This window comes from Nomascus leucogenys, chromosome 13, assembly GCF_006542625.1.
Source record: "Nomascus leucogenys isolate Asia chromosome 13, Asia_NLE_v1, whole genome shotgun sequence".
In the NCBI taxonomy this organism is placed as follows: Eukaryota; Metazoa; Chordata; class Mammalia; order Primates; family Hylobatidae; genus Nomascus; species Nomascus leucogenys.
Window position 1 is genome coordinate 29,218,289 of NC_044393.1, and position 23,257 is coordinate 29,241,545.

The window sequence follows — 23,257 nt, forward strand, 5'->3', positions numbered from 1 at the left end:
TATTTCAGTTTTTAAAAGTTAAAAAGCTTCAGAAAAGTTTTTTTTTTCCAGGACATTTTAATTTCTTTGGTGTTAATTTCATAGGCTCAAAGGTCTAAGGTGCCCTCCTGTTGCGGTTGCCTGTGGTTCTCTTTGCTCCGCTCTGCCCTCTTGGGCCCAATACCTAGTATTGTCCTTAGGATTCACAAACGCAACAAATACTTATTGAGCACCTACTCTGTGCCAGGCACTGTGCTATGTGCTGAGAAAACAACGTTAAACAAGATGGATAAGGTTTTCTTCCTTATGGTGTCCATAGTCTAGTGGCAAAGACAGGTAATAATGACTTAGTGCATTCTATTGAGGACAAGCTTATTGTGCTAAGAAAACCTGTCTGGGAATGGGTCAGGGAAGGTATCCTTGGAGTAGCCCTGTTTGAACTGGGATCTGAAGACTGAGAGTTATCTAAGTGGGGAGAGCATTGCAGGCAGGGGGATCAGCATGTGCAAGGGTTCTCGGAAGGGAGGGAGAACAATGTGTAAGAAATATCACTGTAGTTGCAACCCAGAGAAAGGGGAAGAGGGCCCTGAGATAAATCTAGAGATGTGGGGAGGCCAACATTTATTTGGCCTTTATCTTAAGAGCAATGTAGAGCCATCAGATTTTTTTTTTTTTTGAGACAGGGTCTCACTCTATTGCCCAGGCTGGAGTGCAATGATATGATCTCAGCTTACTGCAGCCTCAACCTCCCAGGGTCAAGCAATCCTCCCACCTCAACCTCCAAAGTAGCTGGGGCCACAGGTGTGCAGCACCATGCCTGCTATGTTTTTGTCTTTTGTTGTTTTTTTTGAGACACGGTCTCCCTTTGCCACCCAGGCAGGAGGGCACTGATGTTATCTCGGCTCACTGAAGCCTCCATCTCCCGGCTTAAGTGATTCTTGCCTAATGCCTCGGCCTCCTGAGTAGCTGGGACTACAGGTGTGCACCACCATGCCCAGCTAATTTTTGTATTTTTAGTAGAGATGGGGTTTCGCCATGTTGCCCAGACTAGTCTCGAACTTCTGAGCTGACATGATCCACCCACCTCGACCTCCCAAAGTGATGGAATTACAGGCGTGAGCCACTGAGCCCAGCCATTTTTGTATTTTTTTGTTGAGACAGGGTTTGCCATGTTGCTCAGCCTGGTCTCGAACTCCTGGGCTCAAACAATCCACCTGCCTCAGCCTCCCAAAGTGTTGGGATTACAGGTGTGAGCCATTGCACCTGGCCATCATCAGCTACTTTTAAGTAGAGTAGTGACATGATCGTATTTCTGATCATTAGAAACACTACTCTGACAGCAGGGTGGAAAATAGATTAGAGGGCGGTCAGGGTAATGTGAAAAGATGGTGGGTATCTACTACACCAGTCCAAGCACACTGTGTGTACTCAATAAATATTGATGGAATGAAACGGTTCCTGACTCCCTTTCTTCTATGGGATCAGTAGGACTGATCTGTTTAATTAGTTTACAATCCACCTGCTCATCCTCCATCTCCCGTGATACTCAGAACAGACCCCTAACTCCCATTTTACAGATGAACAAGCTCAAGTTCAGAGAGGCAAGGACAGCTATCAAGAGGGAAAGCCAAAGAGAGCTGCCATACAATCCAGCAATCCCACTCTTAGGTATACACCGGAAAGAAAGGAAATCAGTGTATGGAAGAGATCTGCACTCTCATGTTTACTGCAGCCCTGTTCACAATAGCCAAGATTTGGAAGCAACCTAAGTGTCCATCAACAGATGAATGGATAAATAAAATGTACATATACACAATGGAATACTATTCCGCCATTAAAAAAGAGATCCTGTCATTTGCAACAATATGGATGGAACTGGAGGTCATTATGTTACGTGAAAGAAGCCAGGCACAGAAAGACAAACTTCACATGTTCTCACTTATTTGTGGGAGTAAAAAAACTTTTTATTTTTTATTTTTTTTGAGAGACAGTCTCACTCAGCTGCCCAGGCTGGAGTGCAGTGGCACAAGCTCGGCTCACCGCAACCACCATCTCCCAGGTTCAAGAGATTCTCCCGTCTCAGCCTCCTGAGTAGCTGGGATTACAGGCACCCGCCAGCATGCCCAGCTAGCTTTTGTATTTTAGTAGAGACAGGGTTTCACCATGTTGGCCAGGCTGGTCTTGAACTCCTGACCTCAGGTGATCCGCCCATCTTGGCCTCCCAAAGTGCTAGTATTACAGGCGTGAGCCACCGTGCCCGGCCAGGAGCGAAAAATTAAAACAATTGAACTCATGGAGATAGAGAATAGAAGGAGGGTTACCAGAGGCTGGTAAGGTTAACGGGGAGGTAGGTGGGAAGTGGGAATGATTAACGGGTACAAAAGAATAGTTAGAAAGAATAAGACCTAGTATTTGCTAGCACAAGAAGGTGACTACAGTAAAAAACAATTGGCCGGGCGCGGTGGCTCACGCCTATAATCCCAGCACTTTGAGGGGCCGAGGCGGGCGGATCATGAGGTCAGGAGTTCCTGACCAGCCTGGCCAATATGGTGAAACCCCATCCCTACTTAAAAAATATACAAAAATTAGCTGGGCGTGGTGGCATGCGCCTGTAGTACCGGCTACTCAGGAGGCTGAGGCAGGAGAATCCCTTGAACCCGGGAGGCGGAAGTTGCAGTGAGCTGAGATCGCGCCACTGCACTCCAGCCTGGAGGACAGAGTGAGACTCCGTCTCAAAAAAAAAAAAAAAAATAAAACAAAAACCAAAAAAACAAAAACCACACACACACACACAATTTACTTGTACATTTTAAAATAACTAGAGTATAATTGGGGTGTTTGTAACACAAAGGATAAATGCTTGAGTTGCTAGATACCCCATTTACCACGATGTGATTATTACACCGTGCATGCCTGTGTCAAAATCTCATGTACCCCATAAATATATTCACCTACTACGTACTTACAAAAATTTAAAAAATACATCAGTGTAGTGTGGGAAAAAAGAAAACAAAAAATTTTAAAAAAAGAGTGAAAGCCAGATATGAATCCAGGCCTGTATGACAGACATCAAGTCCAGTGCTGAGGAGGCCTTTCTACGTTTGGGAAGAGGGGAGGGGCCACACTCGTTCGATCAATAATTCTATTTACTGAGCATTTTAGCTTGCTAGGGAGGTAATGATGGGAAAAAGAAGAGAGGGATTTAAAGGCAAATAATAATGAAAGCTTTTATCTATATCCCATTAAGCTTATTATTAGACAGTATGTGTCAGGCACGGTGACAAGTGCTTTCCATGCCTACCTCCATTTGCTCTTCACAAGCACTATGATTTTCCCCATATTTCGGATGGGTAAACTGAGGCTTGGAGTTGCCATGTCCAAGGATACTCAGAGCGCTCGCAAAAGGCTGTGCAGTGTGTGCTTCCGAAGCGGGACTCACTGGCGAGAGAATAGCTCTGGGAAGCCGACAGAGACCCACGAGATCCCAGCACTAGGTACTCAGCACCGAAGCGAGCTGGCGCGCGCTCCACCTCGCGCTCCCGGGGACATCTGGTCATGTGGGCAATGCCCCGCCCCTCGAGTCCGCCCCGCCCCCTCTCGCGCTCCCTCCCTCTCTCCCTCCCTCCCCCTCCCTCCCCGGCCCGGTCCGGCCCATCCCCCTCCCCGCCGGCTCCGTGAGGCCCTGCCGGGTCGGGCTGCGGGCGGCCGGGCGCGGGCGGCCGGACAGACGGGCGCACGCGAGGACTGACGGACGGACGCACGGAGGGCGGCGGGCACGCACGGCCCGGGCCGGCGCTCCAAGGCCCGCCCGGGAGGGCCGGGGCCGCGCTCAGGTGAGGCGACGGCGGCGCGGGCCCGTAAGGGGTGGGCCCGCCGGGCGTCCGCGGTCCTTGTCGGGCTGGCTTCGCGGGGAGGAGGCGCCGCCCGGGCCCGGCGCGGAAAAATGGCGCCGGGCGACCGAGTGGCACGGTCTGAGTGCGGGCCCGGCCCGGAGCCGCCCCGCCCGCCGCGCTTGTGTCCCCGTCGCCATGTTGGGGAGCGGGCCCCAGGCCTGCGGGCGGGGGCGCTGGAGGGAGCGGCGGCCCGGCTGGGTGGGGAGGGTGCTGGGCGCGGGGGCCGGTGTACTGAGGGAGTGCAGGGCTGGCCGGGGTCTGCACGGGGTGGCGCTCCAGGCCTGGGGAACAGGCGGGAGCCGGTCGTGGGGTCGTGGTCAGGGTCGCGGAGAAGGAACACTGGGTCCGAAAGGAACCGGGATTGGGGTCTGTGGGCTGAGAGGATGGCAGGACGTGGAACTGGGTTAGGCCTTACGCGGTGTTAGAGCCCTAGTGCAGGTAGGACCTGGGGATTGGGGTGGAGGCATGGGGGTCAAGCTCAGGCTGTCAGGGCTGGAGCAGTTCTTTGCTGGGAGGGCAGGAGGTGATGAGGAATGAGGGCCCTTTGGGTACAGACGCTGGTATCAGATTGGGGCAGTCCTTGGGGTACTGGGGCTGAATTGCAAAGCTGTATAACTCCCAAGGCTCTGAAGACTTATGTCCCAAGCATCCTCCACCCCCTGTTGGGGGAAGCAACAGGAAAAAGGAGGTGTTTGATGAGAGAAAGGGGGGACAAAGGGAGACTGAGGTTTGGGTGCAGGAGCTGGCCGGCAAAAGAGGCACAGAGAGTGGAACTGGTTGGCAAGAAAGGAGAGAACCTTTATCAACTTAGGGAGTTGTGTGTGTCTTTAAAAGGAGGGACCTGGCTGTTTGGGGGCGGTGACCCAAGGTGTCTTCCCTGGAAGGGGACAGCCCACAGCTTAAGAGCAGAGTCACCTGGAGAGGTCATCAGAAAGGCGTTATTGAAGCCAGTAAAATGGTGAAGAAGAGTGAATGTATAAAAACTACAAAAGCCTGAGAGATCAAGTAAAGATTTCAAATCAGGTAGTGATTTTAGCTGAAACATAGAATGGTAAAGTTGACTTTTCAGGATCTTACAAGTTAGTGGCAGAGGGGCTGCTGGAAATGGTTGGCTGCTTCCTCACTAAACACATTGCCTTAAAGGAATTTGCTGGCTGGTAGAAAGGTGTTAAGAAATGAAGCATAACATTCTTGTGATGAAACTAAAAGCAAACAAACAAAAACAACAAGAAATAAAGCATAACAATCTATACCAGATAACTATTAAATTTGTTTCGTTCCTATAATGAGTGTGGCAATACAAAGGCTGAAGGGAATACAAAAAAGTATAGGCAGCCAGTTATTTGGTATTTCCTGGTTCATCTCTAATTGTGCAAAGAAGTTGTCTTTGAGACCTTCTAACTTTATAGAGTTTTAAGAGATGCTCCGGCCAGCCACAGTGGCTCACGCCTGTAATCCCAACACTTTGGGAGGCCAAGGCGGGAGGGTTGCTTGAGCCCAGGAGCTGGCAGACCCCATCTGTACAAAAAAAATTTAAAAAATTAGCCACCTGATGTGGCTTGTACTTGTAGTCCCAGCTACTCAGGAGGCTGAGGTGGGAGGATCGCTTGAGCCCAGGAGGTCAAGGCTGCAATGAGCCATGCTATGGTCATTCCATGACATTCCTGCCTGGGCGACAGAGCAAGACACTGTCTAAAGAAAAAAAAAAGAAGAGATGCTCCTTCTCTTCTAGGTGTTTACTACAAAGGAACACAAAATCCTAAAAAAGAAAAGTGAAAAATTGTAGAGACCCGGAGTCTCTATTTTGTTAATTGAAGTTGGATCGTGTTAGAGAAGAATTCAAAGTTCTCATGGGCTATGGGAGTGTTCTGAAGGAAATAAGCAAATTAGTCATGGAAAATAGGTCCAGGGCCCCATATAATCAAAGAGAATTAATGAACAAAAAGATTATGCGGGCATATATAAAATAAGACTGTCAATACCATGTGTATATACAGCAACACGATTCACTTGTTCTGGGTTTTTCTTTTCTTTTTTTTCTTTTTTATTTGTAGAGATGGGTTTCAACATGTTGCCCAGGCTGGTCTTGAACTCCTGAGCTCAAGTGATCTGCCCACCTCGGCCTCCCAAAGTGCTTGGATTACAGGCGTGAGCCACCGTGCCCAGCCTATTCTGGGTTTTTCTAATGCAGGAAGACCTGACCTTATCTATGCCATGGACCCCTTTCAGAATAATATTTTTTAATTGTATAAAATAAAGTACATTGAATTATAAGGAACACCAATTATATTAAAATATAGTTTCCAAAATATACAAATCTAATATGCATATACTTGTTTATCAGCACGTTAAGAAATCAGATTTAGTGATGGATCCGATAATTATAATTTCAAAGACATGATGCGCATAAAGGCTACTTCAAGATTGTATGCAACGACTGTAGTATGATATAAAGATATTTGATATTTCTGTTGTTACAGAGTCACAGATACTGCTAATACTAGAATGGTATGTTACCTACACTCGTATTTGAATAGAATGGTAATTTTCAGTTAGAAGTTAGTAAAAGAGATTTTTTTCTCCCTATCCAAGTTCACAAGCCCCACTGAAGTCCTATCTATAGACTCCTGTCTATGAAGCCCAGGTAAAGAAACCCTACTCCCACTACCAGGCATGTCTTCCATTCAGCAAACATTTACTGTGCCTCAAGGCATCTGCTGCATGTCAAGCATTATGCTGGGCTGTGTAGATTCAGAGGTTTTTAAGGCAGAGTCACTTCACTTTGGGTATGCAGCCCCATGAGTGAAGTAGACATGTGAACAATCATAGTTCAGGATGGTCAATGCCAAAGAAGAGTTATTCAACGCTATAAGGACACGGAGATGGGTGTGTCTCTGCTCAAAGAATCAGGGAAGGTGTTGTGAAGGAGTGACATTTGAGATGTGTCCTAAAAGATACAGGTTTGCCAGTGAAATGGAGAGAAGGGCCTTTCAGGTAAAGACACGTTTTCGGGGAATGTATTAATAACTGAATGTGGCTGGAGCATAGAATGTGTATGAAAGCATGGCCAGAGATGAGACTAGGAAGACCATGTTAGGAACCTGGTTGTGAAGGACCTTGCTAAGGAGTTTGGACTGAATCCTTAGCTGAGAGAGGCATTCAAGATCTTCAAGAAGGGGAGTATGTGGTGGAGGTTTAATTTCTAGGAGATAAATGGATGTTCTTTGGAAGGAGGGTAGACCGAAGACCAGAGAGGTAATGAAGATCTGAACTAAGGCAGAGACTGTGGGCATTGAGCAGAGTTAGAAGTAATGAGGATCTGAACTAAGAGGCTGTGGGCCTTGAGCGGAGTTAGAATTTGCAGGTGTTGATTATTGACATTGTGAGTGGCTTAGGGGGAGTTTTTTAGATTTCTGGTTTGGGGTGGTGGCTGTCAAAGATGTTTAAAAAAGTGAAAGGAAAATGAGGAGAGAATTCTCATTGATAATAAGGGCGAAAAGGTTTATTTGGCAGAGTGATAGAGTTTTGGAAACCATTGCAAAGCTGTCAAGTGTGGTGTAGTTTTTGGTTAAGGAAATCAGAGGTGTCAGCAGACATAAAAGACGGGAAAACCTGGGAAGTATCCTACCTATAGTGTAGAAAAAACACAACTATCTATGTCAGGGGTCGACAAACTGTGGTCCGTAGGTCAAATCTGGCCCACGATCTGTTTTTGTAAATAACGTTTTATTGGAACACAGCCACACTCATTTATTTATATATTGTCCATACCTTCTTTTGTGGTACCAATAGTAGAGTTAAGTAGTCGTGACAGAGATGTGTTGTGTCAGCTCACAAAGATGGAAATACTCTTTACAGAAACATTTGCCAACCCCTGATCTATGTGTCTTAGTGTTGGATGTTCAACCTCTAATTTGCCATCCAATGTCTATATGATGATGGAGAATGAATAAACATCTTGGCTCTGCCCTTTGGGCTGGATTACCCATGCTCTGTGTACCTGCAGCATAACACAGACCCTTGAATATTTATATCAGTCAGTGATGGCAAGGTCTATTGTTCTGGAGTGTACTGTGTGGTAACTGTGGTAGTGCCAGCTTTACACAGATTAGATAATGCTCGGGCTTGTTTTGCCATTTTTCTTATTGGGTTGTCTTTTACAAAAGATTTCTTTATATATTCTGATTATTAATCCTTTGTTGTTGGTAGGTATTACAGATGTCATTTCCCAGTTTCTTACTTATTTTAATTTTTTTTTTTTTTTTTTTTTTTGAGATAAAGTCTTGCTCTGTCGCCCAGGCTGGAGTGCAGTAATGCCATCTCAGCTCATTGTAACCTCCGCCTCCCAGGTTCAAGTGATTCTCTTGCCTCAGCCTCCCAAGTAGCTGGGACTACAGGCATGTGCCACCACACCTGGCTAATTTTTGTGTTTTTAGTAGGGATGGGGTTTCATCATGTTGGCCAGGCTGGTCTCAAACTCCTGACCTCAAGTGATCCACCTGTCTTGGCCTCCTAAAGTGCTGGGATTACAGGCGTGAGCCACTGCGCCTGGCCTGTTGCTTATTTTAAAAAATCTGTTTTAAGGTGTCATTTGTTAAAAAGTTCTGAATTTTAGTGTCAACTTATCAATCTTTTCCTTAAAGATTTGCAGTTATTCTTTGTTCTGAGGCAGGGTCTCGCTCTGTCGCCAAGGCTGGAGTGCAGTGGCACGATCTCGGCTCACTGCAGCCTCAACCTCCTGGGCTCAAGCAACCTTCCCACCTCCCATGCCAGTTGAGACCACAGGCATGTGCCACCATGCCCTGCTACTTTTTGCATTTTTTGTAGAGACGGGGTTTCGCCATATTGCCCAGGCTAGTCTCGAACTCCTGAGCTCAAGCAGTCCACCTGCTTCAGCCTCCCAAAGTGCTGGGATTACAGGTGTGAGCTACCGTGCCCAGCCTGCAATTATTCTTTATATTCTGGAATCCCTACTGTTGTTTTCAATGGTTAGATCTTTAATGTATCTGGAAGGGATTCTTATGTGTAGTGTAAGGTAGGGTCCAGTTTCATTTTTTTTCCCTATGTATAACCAGTGACCCCAGCATCATTTATTGAATGGCGCTTGCTTTCAAATTGTGAGCTCTTTTTGGTGGAGTCTGTCTGAGGTCCTTATTAAGCACTGCTGCTTGCTGATTGTGTGACCTTGGACAAATAAAACCTCATTGCGCCTCAGTCTTTAAGGATAATAGTAATCTCATAGGGTTTTGTGAGGATTAAATGAGTCAATATACGTAACGTGTAAAACAGTGCTTGGCACCTAGAACATGCTCAAAAAATATTAGCTGTTCTTTAGCACTACTGTTCATTTCTGATTCCTCAGCACCTGGCACAGAGTAGGGGCTCATTTTGCCCAATTAAATTGCCAAATTAATTTGGTTTTCAGGTCAATCAGAATGGTTGAGAGTTGGGCTAAGTGTTGCAGGAGATGCTTCCAAGGAGCTACTTAGTTTTAGGGACTGCCTTAGATTATCTGCTGGGAAAGAACTCTTCTCACGCCATCACTTTTGCAGAGAACTTCTGTAGCAGAGGTTGCAAACTGGCAACCTGTGGTTGGATTTGACCTGTATACATATTTTGTTTGGTTTACACAATATTTTTAATGTCTTAAAAATGTACACAGACGTCTGAGTTTCTGACTTAACCTTGAAAAATTGGAAGATCTGTCAACAGCAAGCCCATATTCACTTACAGCAGTAACCAGCTGAAACTTTCAGGTGGGATGTGTTTCCTAGTTCTCCATAGTCTGCCCTGCTATCTTGCTTTGCTCTTTATTTTTATGGCCCTGTAGACATTTAATTTTCTGATTCTTACTTTACTGAGGTTTTGAATATTGTCTCCCCCAAACCAGGAAATGACATATTGGGATAGGGGGAGGATGGCCAGAAATTGACAGATGAGTTTGTGGGCAAGTAAATACTAAAATCTATTTCTAAGGATCAGCCATACTTGATCATCATGAATAGAATGATAAATGAAATTAAAAGATGAGGTGAAATTCAGCTTAGCTCCTTGAATATTTAGGCATCTACTATGTATTAGGTACTGTATTAGAAATTACCACATTGGTGATAGAAAATTAGCTGGCCAGCTTTATGAAATACTGTAGAAGAACTCTTTTTACTTGTAATGTGGAGCTGTTGTCCGAGAGTGGTTGGACGAGAGAGGAAATATAGGCATTATTTTCTCAAACATTTATTGAGCCCTACCATGTATTCTGGAAACTGGCTAGAACTCTGCAAGATACCAAGATGAATCTAGCCAAGGTTTGTATGCTGAGGAATGTCTGTAATGTGTTATGGAGCTGGGATACTAGAGAACGGTACCTGAAAGAGGTGGCCTGTGAATGAAGCTGCCAAGAATAGTTAGTATCTTAATACTTGGAGATGAGACAGTGCTGTATTTTCCAGGCTGAGTGAAAGCATAAGCACATTTAGGAGATGGTAAAGAGTCCACTTTGCTTGGCGAACAGGATTATTATAAGGGTGTTGTTGGAATTAAGGCTGGAAATGGAGATGAACAACAGTAACAATAATAGATAAAATAAAACCTAAAATAAATAAAACTTAAAAAAATTAATAGTAGTAGTGGCTTTTTTTTCCCCCAGTGTTCTTTGGGTAGGGTTTTTTGTTTTGTTTTGTTTTTAAATAGAACCAGGGTCTCACTCTGTTGCCCAGGCTGGAGTGCAGTGGCATGATTATAACTCATTGCAATCTTTAATTCCCGGGCTCAAGTGATCTCCTGCCTTGGTCTCCCAAATTGCTAGGATTATAGGCACAAGCCATATGCCTGGCCAATGGCTCACATTTGTTGCATGCTTACTATTTGCAAGATAATGTGCTAAGCATTTCATAAGTAGCATTTTATTTAATCCTTACAACAACCTGATGAGGTAGGCACTAGTTTTTAAATCCCTTTTTACTTACAAAATGAGGAAGAGAGCTAACAATTGATACAGAAAGTATTTGAGTCCAGGTAGTCTAATTTCAAAGCCTGTCTTCGTAATCTCTGCATACCATATAATCAAATCATGGAAGGCTTTGAATACCCACTTCTATTCCAAGCTGGGAAGTTTGAACTTGATTGACTAGATAGTGGGAAGTCGTCAAATGTTTTTTGCCAGTGATGTGATGAAAGCTGTACGTTAGGAAAGGAAGCCTGATTGTGAAGTGTAGGATCAGCACGGGGAGAAAGGAGAGATATAGAACTAGTTTACTCTCTTACTTCTCACTAGATTGGGTGGGTGCTCCTTTAGGACTGGGCTGGTGTCTGTCTCTGCCTTCCCCCTTCCCTCCCTTCAGCTCCAGTGTCTGCCTATTTTGATGTCTGGTATATTCATTTATTTTTTTAAATGTGATCTTTTTCTACCTCACCTTATTCTAAAAAGGACATAGAGTGGCTGCCTAGGAGCTCAATAAACGTTCTGAGTTAATTAGTAAATAACTAGAGTTATATTTAGATGTATACACAAGTGAAGTACTATGGCTTTTATGGAAGGAGGAATGCATCCCTAGAGTTGGTCATATGCTTTATTTGATATACAAACTCTATAAAGCAGGAGGCCAGGACCATACCTTTACCTTGTGATGAATTGTGTATTCTATGTCAGTTATAATATTCATTATCAGTTAATATTAACACCAAATTCAGAGGGTATTCATACTTTAAGTAGATATTTCAGTTTGTATTTAGCATTAACCAGCTGCAACCCCTCCCACACACACACACAAAGGCAACAAAAGTTTCCATTAATCAGCTCCTTTACTGACATTGAATCTGTTGAATGTCAGTTCCATAGTACCCATTTATGTACATTTTCTTTTTCTTTTGCTTTTTTTTTTGTGATGGAGTCTCACTCTGTTGCCCAGGCTGGAGTGCAGTGGTGAGATCTTGGCTCACTGCAACCTCTGCCTCCTGGGTTCAAGTGATTCTCCTGTCTCAGCCTCCTGAGTAGTTGGGACTACAGGCACCTGCCACCACGCCCAGCTAATTTTTTTGTAGTTTTGGTAGAGACGGGGTTTCACCATCTTGGTCAGGCTGGTCTCGAACTCCTGACCTTAGGTGATCCACCTGCCTCGGCCTCCCAAAGTGCTGGGATTGCAGGTGTGAGCCACTGCACCCAGCTGCTTTTTTTTGGAGACAGCATCTCACTCCCTTGCCCAGGCTGGAGTGCAGTGGCGTGAACTTCGCTCACTGCAACCTCTGCCTCCCAGGTTCAAGTGATTCTCCTGCCTCAGCCTTCCAAGTAGCTGGCTCACGCCTGTAATCCCAACACTTTAGGAGGCCAAGGTGGGTGGATCAGTTGAGTTCAGGAGTTTGAGACCAGCCTGGCCAACATGGTAAAACCCCATCTCTACTAAAAATAGAAAAATTAGCCAGGTGTGCTTGCATGTGCGTCTAATCCCAGCTACTCGGGAGGCTGAGGCTTCCATCAATTCTTGGTGCTCCTTGGCTTGTAGCTGCATCACTCCAATCTTTGCCTCTGTTGTCACATGGTGTTTTCCCTGTGTGTCTCTGTGTCCAAATTTCCCTTATAAGGTCACTAGTAGGTCCCACCCTACTCCAGTAGGAGTAACTTCATCTTAATTGATTACCTCTGCAGAGACTCTGTTTCCAAATCAGGTCACGTTCTGAAGTACTGAGAGTTAGGACTAACATATTTGGCAGAGACGGGATTGGGGGGCACAAGTCAACACATAATAGGTAGTGTTTGAGATAACATAGAGGCATTAAATTAAAATTTATTAAAATGGAAAGGTAAGATTGCAACAAATGGGGTTAAGGAGAGAGTAACCAAAGGAACGATGGACGTAGGAAAATGTAAGGAATATTTAGGTAATGAAATAGTGAGAAATCTGATTTGCTGGTGTGTTGAGGAGTTGTGGAGAAGTGAAGCCAGCGTACTTTCTTGGGGCCCTGGATGCCAGCTCTAAGACATTTGAATATTGCTGAGTGACCAGTGGGTGGGAGCAGGATGGCACTGCAGAATTTTGAAATGGTAGATAATTGATTCAAGCTTTGAGTAACTGAGTCAAGTTTTAGAGACATTCTAATATGATCAGGTGATCATGGATAAGTAAACACCCTGTAGAAAAACAAATGGTCAATGACTTAACACACCCAGCCTCCCTCATTTGCCTATGACAGTAACTTTTGCCAGCACAGTAAAGAAATCTCTCTTCTGTAAAACAACAAACTTTGAGGGTTTTGTTAGCCCTCTCTTCTTGGTAAGTCATCTGTGGGCATTGAGAGATACATCAGCTTTTCAGGGTCTCATTCAAAAGCCTCCCCATGGATATTTCAATGTTAATAGTCATGTCACACTTCATTTGATTTCAAACCATTCTTCAAAATTACCTCTTTTCCATCCTATTCTTTACTTCTTGGTTTTTCTCTGAAACTTCTTCAGTTTTTCCATAATTTTAAAAAATATTGGAAAGAATTGAGGAAAACTGAGTATTGTTTTAAAATAACAAATAGAATTGAGGAAGACTGTGTACTGTCCAGGCTAATGATATGCTCTTTTTCTGTGTCTTTTTATTTTTAAATTATTATTTAAGAAAAAAAAATAGAATCTTGCTTTGTCACCCAGGCTGGAGTGCAGTGGTGTGATCATGGCTCACTGCAGCCTCAACCTCCCAGGCTCAAGTGATCCTCTTACCTCAGTCTCCTGAGTGAACACGTGCGATTCCAGGTGTTCACCACCTCACCTGGCTTTTTTTTTTGGTAGAGAATGGGTCTTCCTATGTTGCCCAGGCCAGTCTCAACCTCCTGGGTTTAAGCGATACTCCTGCCTCCCAAAGTGCTGGGATTACAGGCGTGAGCCACTGTGCTCAGCCTGTGTCTTTTTAATGGTACCTATGTTGGCCTTGCCCAGGATAGTACTGTATTTAAATTGTGAATACTCATTCGAATTGTGGTCAGTAATAGCCCTCAGGTGCTTTCTTTATTTGTGCCTAGGCAGTTCTTCCTGATTTTATATTTGCATTGTTTATACTTTCTCTAATAGCACGTATCCCCATGAAATTTTAAAAATTATGTTTAAGGCTGTACACTGTGGCTCACACCTGTAATCCCAGCACTTTGCAAGGCCAAGGCGGGTGGATCACCTGAGGTCAGGAGTTCGTGACCAGCCTGGCCAACATGGTGAAACCCCGTCTCTCCTAAAAATACAAAAATTAGCCTGGTGTGGTGGCATGTGCCTGTAATCCCAGCTACTTGGGAGGCTCAGGCAGGAAAATTGCTTGAACCTGGGAGGCAGAGGTTGCGGTGAGCCAAGATCATACCATAGCGCTTCAGCCCGGGTGACGAGCGAGACTCCGTCTCAAAAAACAACAAAAAAATTATGTTTAAATACTGCAAATATATAACATCTGAGTCATTTTCATATTCATACAGTCTTTACAAATTTAATTCATATAAAGGTTATTTTAGTCTTTTTTCATTTGTTAATATATTGACGTACTTTTCCACATGTCTGTATATTTATCATTTTTAATGGATATATAACAACCGAAGTTTAAAATACTCTGGTTATTTGGCATTTGGGTGATTTTCAGTTCGTTTTTATTTATATTTTACAATTTTTTTTTTTCCCCGAGATGGAGTCTTACTCTGTCACCCAGGCTGGAGTGTAGTGGCGCGATCTCAGCTCACTGCAACCTCCACCTCTCAGGTTCAAGCAATTCTCCTACCTCAGCCTCCTGAGTAGCTAGGATTACAGGCATACGCCACCATGCCGGCTAATTTTTGTATTTTCAGTAGAGACGGGATTTCACCATGTTGACCAGGCTGGTCTCGAACTCCTGACCTCATGATCCGCCCACCTCAGCCTCCCAAAGTGCTGGGATTACAGGAGTTAGCCACCATGCCTAGCCCTATTTTACAATTCTAAATTGTAGTGCTGTAACATCTTTTTATAAATCTTTTTTTCTTCCAGTTTTTTTCTTAGAATATATTCCCTAAAATGATTTGATTAGGTCTGAGGCTATCACTTTTTAGCCACATTGTCAGATTATTCTTTAGAACAACTACCAGTTTATAGTGCCACTAGCTGCTAGTTAAAATTGAATTTCATAAATTTTTTCTTCTAGTATAATAGCAGTTCTTCAGTTTTGTGGGGGTTTTTTTGATATTTTAAATGTTTTATTAAAACTTTAAAACATACAAAAAGCCCCAGAAATAATAGTACAGTGAACCACCCTTATACCCACCGTCTATATTCAACATGTTGTCATATGCTTAATAATATGTTTATTACGTTAAACCTTCTAAAAATAAAGATATCATGATACTATGCCTTTAATATTTTAGCACACATCACCTACAAGTAAGGATATTCTTCTGCATAAACACAATACCGTTATTAACACCTAACAAAACAGTAATTTCTTAATATTATCTAACATTAAGTCTGTAAGTTTTGCCAGTTGTCTCCAAAATGACCCTTTTTTTTTTTTTTTTAAGACAGAGTCTTGCTCTGTTGCCCAGGCTGGAATGCAGTGGTGCAGTCTCAGCTTACTGCAACCTCTGCCCCGTGGGTTCGAGCGTTTCTCCTGCCTCAGCCTCTCCCGAGTAGCTGGGATTACAGGTGCCCGCCACCATGCCTGGCTAATTGGGTTCAAGAGTTTCTCCTGCCTCAGCCTCCCGAGTAGCTGGGATTACAGGTGCCCGCCACCATGCCTGGCTAATTTTTATATTTTCAGTAGAGACAGGGTTTCACCATGTTGGCCAAGATGGTCTCGAACTCCCGACCTAAAGCGATCCACCCTCCTCGGCCTCCCAAAGTGCTGGGATTACAGGTGTGAGTCACTGCGCCCAGCCTTTTTTTTTTTTTTTTCTGAGACGGTGTTTCACTCTTGTCTCCCAGGCTGAAGTGCAATGGTGCGATCTCGGCTCACTGCAACCTCCTCCTCCCGGGTTCAAGCAATTCTCCTGCCTCAGCCTCCCTAGTAGCTGGGATTATAGGGGTGTTCCACCATGCTCAGCTAACTTTATATTTTTAATAGAGACAGGGTTTCACCATGTTGGCCAGGCTGGCCTCCAGCCCCTGACCTCAGGTGGTCTACCTACCTCGGCCTTCCAATGTGCTGGGATTATAGGCATGAGTCACTGTGACCGGCCATAATTTTAAAATTTTTTTTGTAGAAGTGGGGTCTCCCTATGTTGCCCAGGCTGGTCTCAAACTCGTAGGCCAAGCAGTCCTCCTGCCTTGGGCTCCCAAAGTGCTGGGATTACAGGCACGAGCTACCATGCCTGGCCTCTTCTAGATTTTATTTCTGCTTTTGTATTATTCATTTGTAATTTTTTTCTCTTTGTTGCAATTTGGGCACAGATTTATTTCTTTTTTTGTGTGTGTAACAAGATGGGAAAAATCTCATTGAGCCTCTGACTTATGGTTTATAATATGTTTATAGTATGTGTTGGGATGAGTGGTTTTGGAAATCTCAAGTTTCATGTTTTACTAATTTATCTTTTGTTTCTTGTACTAAGAAGTTAGGATTGAAGTTTAAAAATTAATGTTAATATTCCCTAATCCCTTAAATTATCTATTATCCCTACCAAGAGCAAACCAGGGTTGTTGTACTGAAATGCCAGTTGCCTTGACAGGGATTTTGTTGATCCTTTCAGAGCATTAAGTTTCTCTGATTTGGCTGGAGAGCTGCACAAATTTTCCCTTGGGAGCCCCAGACCTGAGAATAAGAAGCATGAAATAGTTTTTTTTTTTAAGCCAGAGTCTGCATCTGTCGCCACGCTGGAGTGCAGTGGCGCGATCTCGGCTCACTGCAACCTCTGCCTCCCAGGTTCAACAGATTCTTCTGCCTCAGCCTCCCAAGTAGCTGGGAATACAGGCACATGCCACCACGCTCAGCTAATTTCTTTTTGTATTTTTAGTAGATACAGGGTTTCACCATGTTGGCCAGGCTGGTCTCGATCTCTTGACCTTGTGATCCTCCCGCCTCGGCCTCCCAAAGTGCTGGGATTACAGGCATGAGCCACTGTGCCCGGCCACCATGAACAGTTTTATAAGGAACTCGTGAAAGGGTATAGGGAGGATGAAATTGGATCTTATAATAGTTATGCCTAGGCAAATTGTCTTTAACAGTGGGCATTTAACTGTTTATTTAGACACTTTAACAATGTCTTATAAGTTATCCTGAAACATTTAAGGTTATGTGGTTACAAGGCCAACTTAATTTTTTAAGTACCTTAAGTGTAATATTCAGATTGAGGCATTCATGAAATAATGTTGTTTCAATTAACCATTCCACAGTTTTTTTGGTTTCTTGTATAGTAACTTCAGGAGCAGGAAAGTGCCTAGCAGAGTGCGAGTAGGCAGTTGGTAAAGGGTAGTCAAATAAATGCATCCATCGAAAGTTTTCAAATTACAATAGATTAGAAATTAAGAGAGACTTCTGTTACATATTGAGAGATACATATTTCTCATAAAAATAACTCATGTTCTGTAAATCTGAAATTGATTCATAATATGAAGTTTTTTAAATGCAGGCAAAAGAGTCTCATGATGATAAAGAATCAACAATGTTATTATTAGCCAACTGAGAGGGAGAGGTTGTTGCACCTAGACCACAGATGAGAGGTTTGCATTTGATACAAGCTGAACAATATGCTTGTATTTATGAAGCAGGTGCCAGAGGAATTCTAGTATTTTACAAAGCTACTTTAAACATATTTGAATAGAGATAATCATTTGTAAAATGCATTTTAAAGGCATATATATATATGTGTGTATATATATATATTTGTTGTTGTTGTTGTTGTTGTTGTTAAATAGTCCTTGAGTTTTCTTAAACCTGGAAGGAACCTGAGATTCTGTTTAGTCCTAGCTCTGGTGTTCCATCCTCTCATTTTAATACTCTTAGACCAGAGAGATTTATGTCCTGCCCTAAATCATAAAACAACTTTATGGGACAGCCATGACTAAAACCCACTCTGCCATGCTCAGCCTAGCCCTTTTTCCATTCTATCACCCTATATTTTCATATCAAAAATAATGCTAGTCTATCTGAATAGGTACACAGTTGATTTTACTACTAATAGTTTGACATATGTCTACATTGAAAGCATTTTAAAAAGGATATTGAGGTTAAATGGTTGCGCAGAGTTCGGGCGCGGTGGCTCACGCCTGTAATCCCAGCACTTTGGGAGGCCGAGGTGGGCAGATCACAAGGTCAGGAGATCGAGACCACGGTGAAACCCCGACTCTTCTAAAAATACAAAAAAATTAGCTGGGTGTGGTGGCGGGCGCCAGTAGTCCCAGCTACTCCAGAAGCTGAGGCAGGAGAATGGCGTCAACCCGGGAGGCGGAGCTTGCAGTGAGCCGAGATTGTGCCACTGCACTCCAGCCTGGGCGACAGAGCGAGACTCCGTCTCAAAAACAAAAAACAAAAAAAAAAAAAAAAAGAAAAAAGGAATAGTTGCACGGGCGTTAGGCTTTATTTAATTTCCTCATATGGATGGTACAACAGCTTCAATAGTGCACAGTTATGAACCCAGGACGTGTGTTTTCTATTTACTTGTTTGCTTGTTTTTGCAGTTGTCACTTGTAATACTTTTTTTCATAGTGTAAGTAGGAAAGTAATGTTAAAAAGTATAATAATAACATATTTACAATTTATAACAGAAAGAGTAGGAAAATGATATGAAGGACTTCATTTGTAGCTAACTATATCTGTGACCTAGAACAAATCATGTAACCTTGACTATTTCTGATACCTGCTTGCTTAGAATCTTTCAGAGATTGTGCCCAGGACAAATGTATCTATTGTAAAAATGTGTTAATTGATGTGTAACATACAAAGAAAAGCACACAAATTATAAGATTAATGAATTATAAAATTAACACACTTGTGTAACCACTACTGTGGTATTTCAAAAGTATATTGAGCCTCTTTAATGATTATAAGCTTTCCTTAATAAAAGCCACTGGACTAGAGATTGTAGATATGTCATCTGTCTTTTACAACTCTTTTTTTTTTTTTTTTTTTTTTTTTTTTGAGACAGTCTAGCTCTGTCACCCAGGCTGGAGTGCAGTGGTGCAATCTCCACTCACTGCAACCTCTGCCTCCCAGGTTCAAGCGATTCTCCTGCCTCAGCCTCCCGAGTAGCTGTGACTACAGGAGTGCGCCACCATGCCTGGCTATTTTTTTTTATTTTTAATAGAGATGCGGTTTCGCCATGTTGGTTAGGTTGGTCTCGAACTCCTTACCTCAGGTGATTCACCCACCTTGGCTCCTCAAAGTGCTGGGATTACAGACGTGAGCCACAGCACCTGGCCTTTTACAACTCTTTCTAAGTAAAATTAGCAGAAACAGTGGTAGAGAGAAGGAATTTGGCCAATCACAAAAATTTATTTTGAATAGGTTTATAAGGGTTTATATTTAGTCTTTTCTTCTGATGTTTCTCTTCTTCCTCTTGCCCTTTTTCTTTTTTGTCAAGGTCCTGGGAGGAATGGAGAGGGGTCCTACTGACTAACTTTTCTGAGAGTGGTCAGAGAGTTCTTAAGCAGGTCTGTTGATTCTGTAGAATACATGAAATTCAATTTATAAAAGGCCTAATTTCAACTTAAAGGATTGGATTACAAATAGACTTTACTTTTTAAAAGGGAGGCATTTTGATCCTAATGTCCATAGGGTATTTTACTTTGGCAAGCTGCATTTGGCATGTGGGTTGGATCAAAACTGACTAAATTAAATAAGGTCTGCTTAATAAAAAAGCATTCAAGTCATGTCTTATTAGTTATGTTGAATACATGTAATATGGCAGAATTCTTTATTGGTTCCATGAAAAGTACCAAGAAAAGATGAAAAGGTGAATTTCTCACTTGTCCATAATTCTGGAGGCGAATGGAGGCATGGATAAATCCAAAAAGAAAAGTAAGCATTTGTTTGGCCTTCTCTCTGATGTTTTCAGAATTCATAACTTTGCAGGGGGAAATCAAGGCTACCTTACGATCGCAGAGAAGGGCAGGTGTATATAATTGGTTTCATTCAGCTGCCTCTGTCATCTTGAATTAACTTTTTCTTGATCACACAGATAAAACTCTAGCTCAGTGATTTCCCAAACCTGTCTTCACATTGAAATCACCTGTGGAGCTTGGAAAACCAATGCCATTGTCCCTTTCCCTTCCCCAGCAGATTGTGATTTAATTGTCCTGAGAGTATGGCCTGGACTTTGGAATTTTTAAAAGATCCCAAGATGATCTAAAGTGCAGACAAGGCCGGGCGCGGTGGCTCACGCCTGTAATCCCAGCACTTTGGGAGGTCGAGGCGGGCGGATCACCTGAGTTCGGGGGTTCAAGACCAGGCTGACTAACATGGAGAAACCCTGTCTCTACTAAAAATACAAAATTAGCCAGGCGTAGTGGTTCATGCCTTTACTCCCAGCTACTCGGGAGGCTGAGGCAGAAGAATCGCTTGAACCCGGGAGGCAGAGGTTACGGTGAGCCAAGATCGCACCATTGCACTCCAGCCTGAACAACAAGAGCGAAACTCCGGCTCAAAAAAAAAAAAAGAAAAAGCACAGACAAGTTTAGGAACCACTGCTAGCTAAAGCAGAACTGGCCACTGTGTGACCTGTGACTTTTTTCCACCCGTAAATATTTGGATGGATAAATATTTATAAATAGAGGGAAAAATATTTTGATTTAAGAATCCTGGCTGGGCACAGTTCCAGGGAAGGTAGGGCAGGAGGATTGTTTGAGGCCAGGAGTTGGAGATCAGCCTGGGCAACATAGCAAGACACTGTTTCTTTTTTTTTTTTCTTTTTGAGACAGAGTCTCTCTCTCTTACCAGGTTGGAGTACAGTGGTGCCATCTTGGCTCACTGCAACCTCCGCCTCCCGGGTTCAAGCGATTCTCGGTGCCTCAGCCTCCCGAGTAGCTGGAACTACAGGTGCCTGCCACCACACCCAGCTAATTTTTGTATTTTTAGTAGAGACGGGGTTTCACCGTGTTGGCCAAGATGATCTCGAACTCCCGACTTCATGTGATCCACTCTCGTCAGCCTCCCAAAGTGCTGGGATTACAGGCATGAGCCACCAGGCCCCGCCAGCAAGATACTGTTTCTACAAAAAAACAAAAACTAAATAAAAAAAAGCCGGGCGTGGTGGCTCACGCCTGTAATCCTAGCACTTTGGGAGGCCAAGGAGGGCGGATCATGAGGTCAGGAGATCGAGACCATCCTGGCTAACACGGTGAAACCCCGTCTCTATTAAAACTACAAAAAATTAGCCAGGCCTGGTGGCAGGCACCTGTAGTCCCAGCCACTTGGGAGGCTGAGGCAGGAGGATGGCGTGAATCCGGGAGGCGGAGCTTGCAGTGAGCTGAGATTACGCCACTGCACTCCAGCCTGAGCGACAGAGCGAGACTCCATCTCAAAAATTAAAAACATAGGAAATTGTCAGACAGTTTATTCAGCAGGATTTCCATGTAGGGTACAATAGTTATTGTTGCATAACAGATTACCACAAATTTAGCAGTTTAAAACAACGTACATTTTTATTATGGCATGGGTTTCCATGGGTCAGGAATCGGCATAGCCTAGATGGGTCTTCTGTTTCAGGGTCTCTCACAGGAGGTAGTCAAGGTGTCAGCCAGGGCTGGTTTCTCATCTTAGCGCTTGGCTGAGGAATAATCTGTTTCCAAACTAACTTGGTTGGTGACAGAATTCTCTTTTTGAAGGGATGTTGAATTGAAGGGCTTGGTTTCTTACTGGCTGATGGCTGGAGGTTGCTCTGAATTCCTTTCCATGTAGCTTCTTCGGCATCACAAAGCTGAGAAAGGAATAGCAAGTCTCCTAGGAAGATGGAAGTCACAATTTTTTATAATCATGGAGTGGCATCCTATCACATTTACCATAGTCTGTTAGTTAGGAGCAGATCACCAGGCCAGTCCATACTCAGGAGGAAGAGATTACATAAAGGCGTGAACACCAGGAGGCTGGAGTAATTGGTGGCCATTTTACAAGTCTGTCTACCACAGATTTCTTTAGAAAAAACAATCCTAAAATTTGTATGGCAGGCACCACAAAAGACCTTGAGTAGCCAAAGCAATCCTGAGCAAAAAGAGCAAAGCTGGAGGCAGTGCACTTCTTGACTTGAAAGTATACAAAACTATTGTAACCAAAGCAGCATGGCACTGGCATAAAAACAGACACATAGACCAATGAAACACCATCGAGAACCTAGAAATAAATCCACACATTTACAGCCAACTGATTTTCAACAGAGACACCCAAAACATACATTGATAAAAAGACAGTCTCTTCAATGAATGTGCTGAGAAAACTGGATATCCACATGGAGAAGAATGAAACTAGACCCTTCTCACCATATACAAAAATCAACTCAAAATGAGCTAAAGACTTAAATGTAAGACCTGAAACTATGAAACCACTAAAAGAAAACATAGAGGAAACACTTCAGGATGTTGGTCTGCAAAGATTTTATAGATAAGACCTTAAAAGCACAGGCAACAAAAACAAAAGTTGACAAATAGGATTATATCCAGTTAAGAAAGCTTCTGCACAGCAAAGGAAACAGAGTGAAGAGATAACCTGCAGAATGGGAGAAAATACTTGCAGACTGTTCAGGTGACAAGGGATTAATATCTGGAATAAAAAAGGAACTGAAATATTTCGACAGCAGAAAAACAGTCTGATTTTAAAATTGGGTACTTGATCTGAATAGACATTTCTCCAAAGAAAATGTAAAATTGTCAACAAGTATATGAAAATCTGCTTAACATCACTAGTCATCAAGAAATGCAAATCAAAACCACAATGAGATATTATTTCACCCCAGTTAAAATAGTGGCTATTACCAAAAAGATGGAGAAGAGGCAACTATCATATACTGTTGATGGGAATGTAAATTAGTACAGCCATTATGGAAAATAGTTATGGAGGTTCCTTAAAAAGCCAAAAAGAGGGCCGGGTGCAGTGGCTCATGCCTGTAATCGTAGCACTTTGGGAGGCTGAGGTGGGTGGATCACGAGGTCAAGAGTTCAAGACTAGCCAGGCTACTATGGTGAAACCCTGTCTCTACTAAAAATACAAAAATTAGCTGGGCGCAGTGGCGGGCACCTGTAATCCCAGTTACTAGGGAGGCTGAGGCAGGAGAATCTCTTGAACTTGGGAGTTGGAGGTTGCAGTGAGCCGAGATCACGCCACTGCATACTAGTCTGGGGCCTGGGCAACAGAGTAAGACTCCGTCTCAAAAAAAAAAAAAAAAAAAAGCTAAGAAGAGAACTACCATATGATCCAGCAATCCCGCTAATAGGTATATATTCAAAGGAAAGGAAATCAGTATGTCGAAGAGACATCTGC

The 23,257-nt window shown here is 43.3% G+C and overlaps 1 protein-coding gene across 3 annotated transcripts in view; it reads left to right on the forward strand.

Moving 5' to 3' along the window:
- The first annotated feature begins 3,629 nt into the window (after positions 1 to 3,629).
- Positions 3,630 to 23,257, forward strand: part of NCOA6 (nuclear receptor coactivator 6) — a 113,939-nt gene continuing 94,311 nt past the window's right edge. Inside the window, exons 1-2 of one of the 3 annotated variants that reach the window (XM_030825203.1) lie at positions 3,630 to 3,812; positions 19,371 to 19,440. The gene's annotated coding sequence lies outside the window, so the exon portion shown is untranslated. Of the gene's footprint in view, positions 3,813 to 10,161; positions 10,178 to 19,370; positions 19,441 to 23,257 lie in introns of those variants that run through there. The other 2 variants (XM_030825204.1, XM_012511984.2) reach the window with 2 other exon arrangements.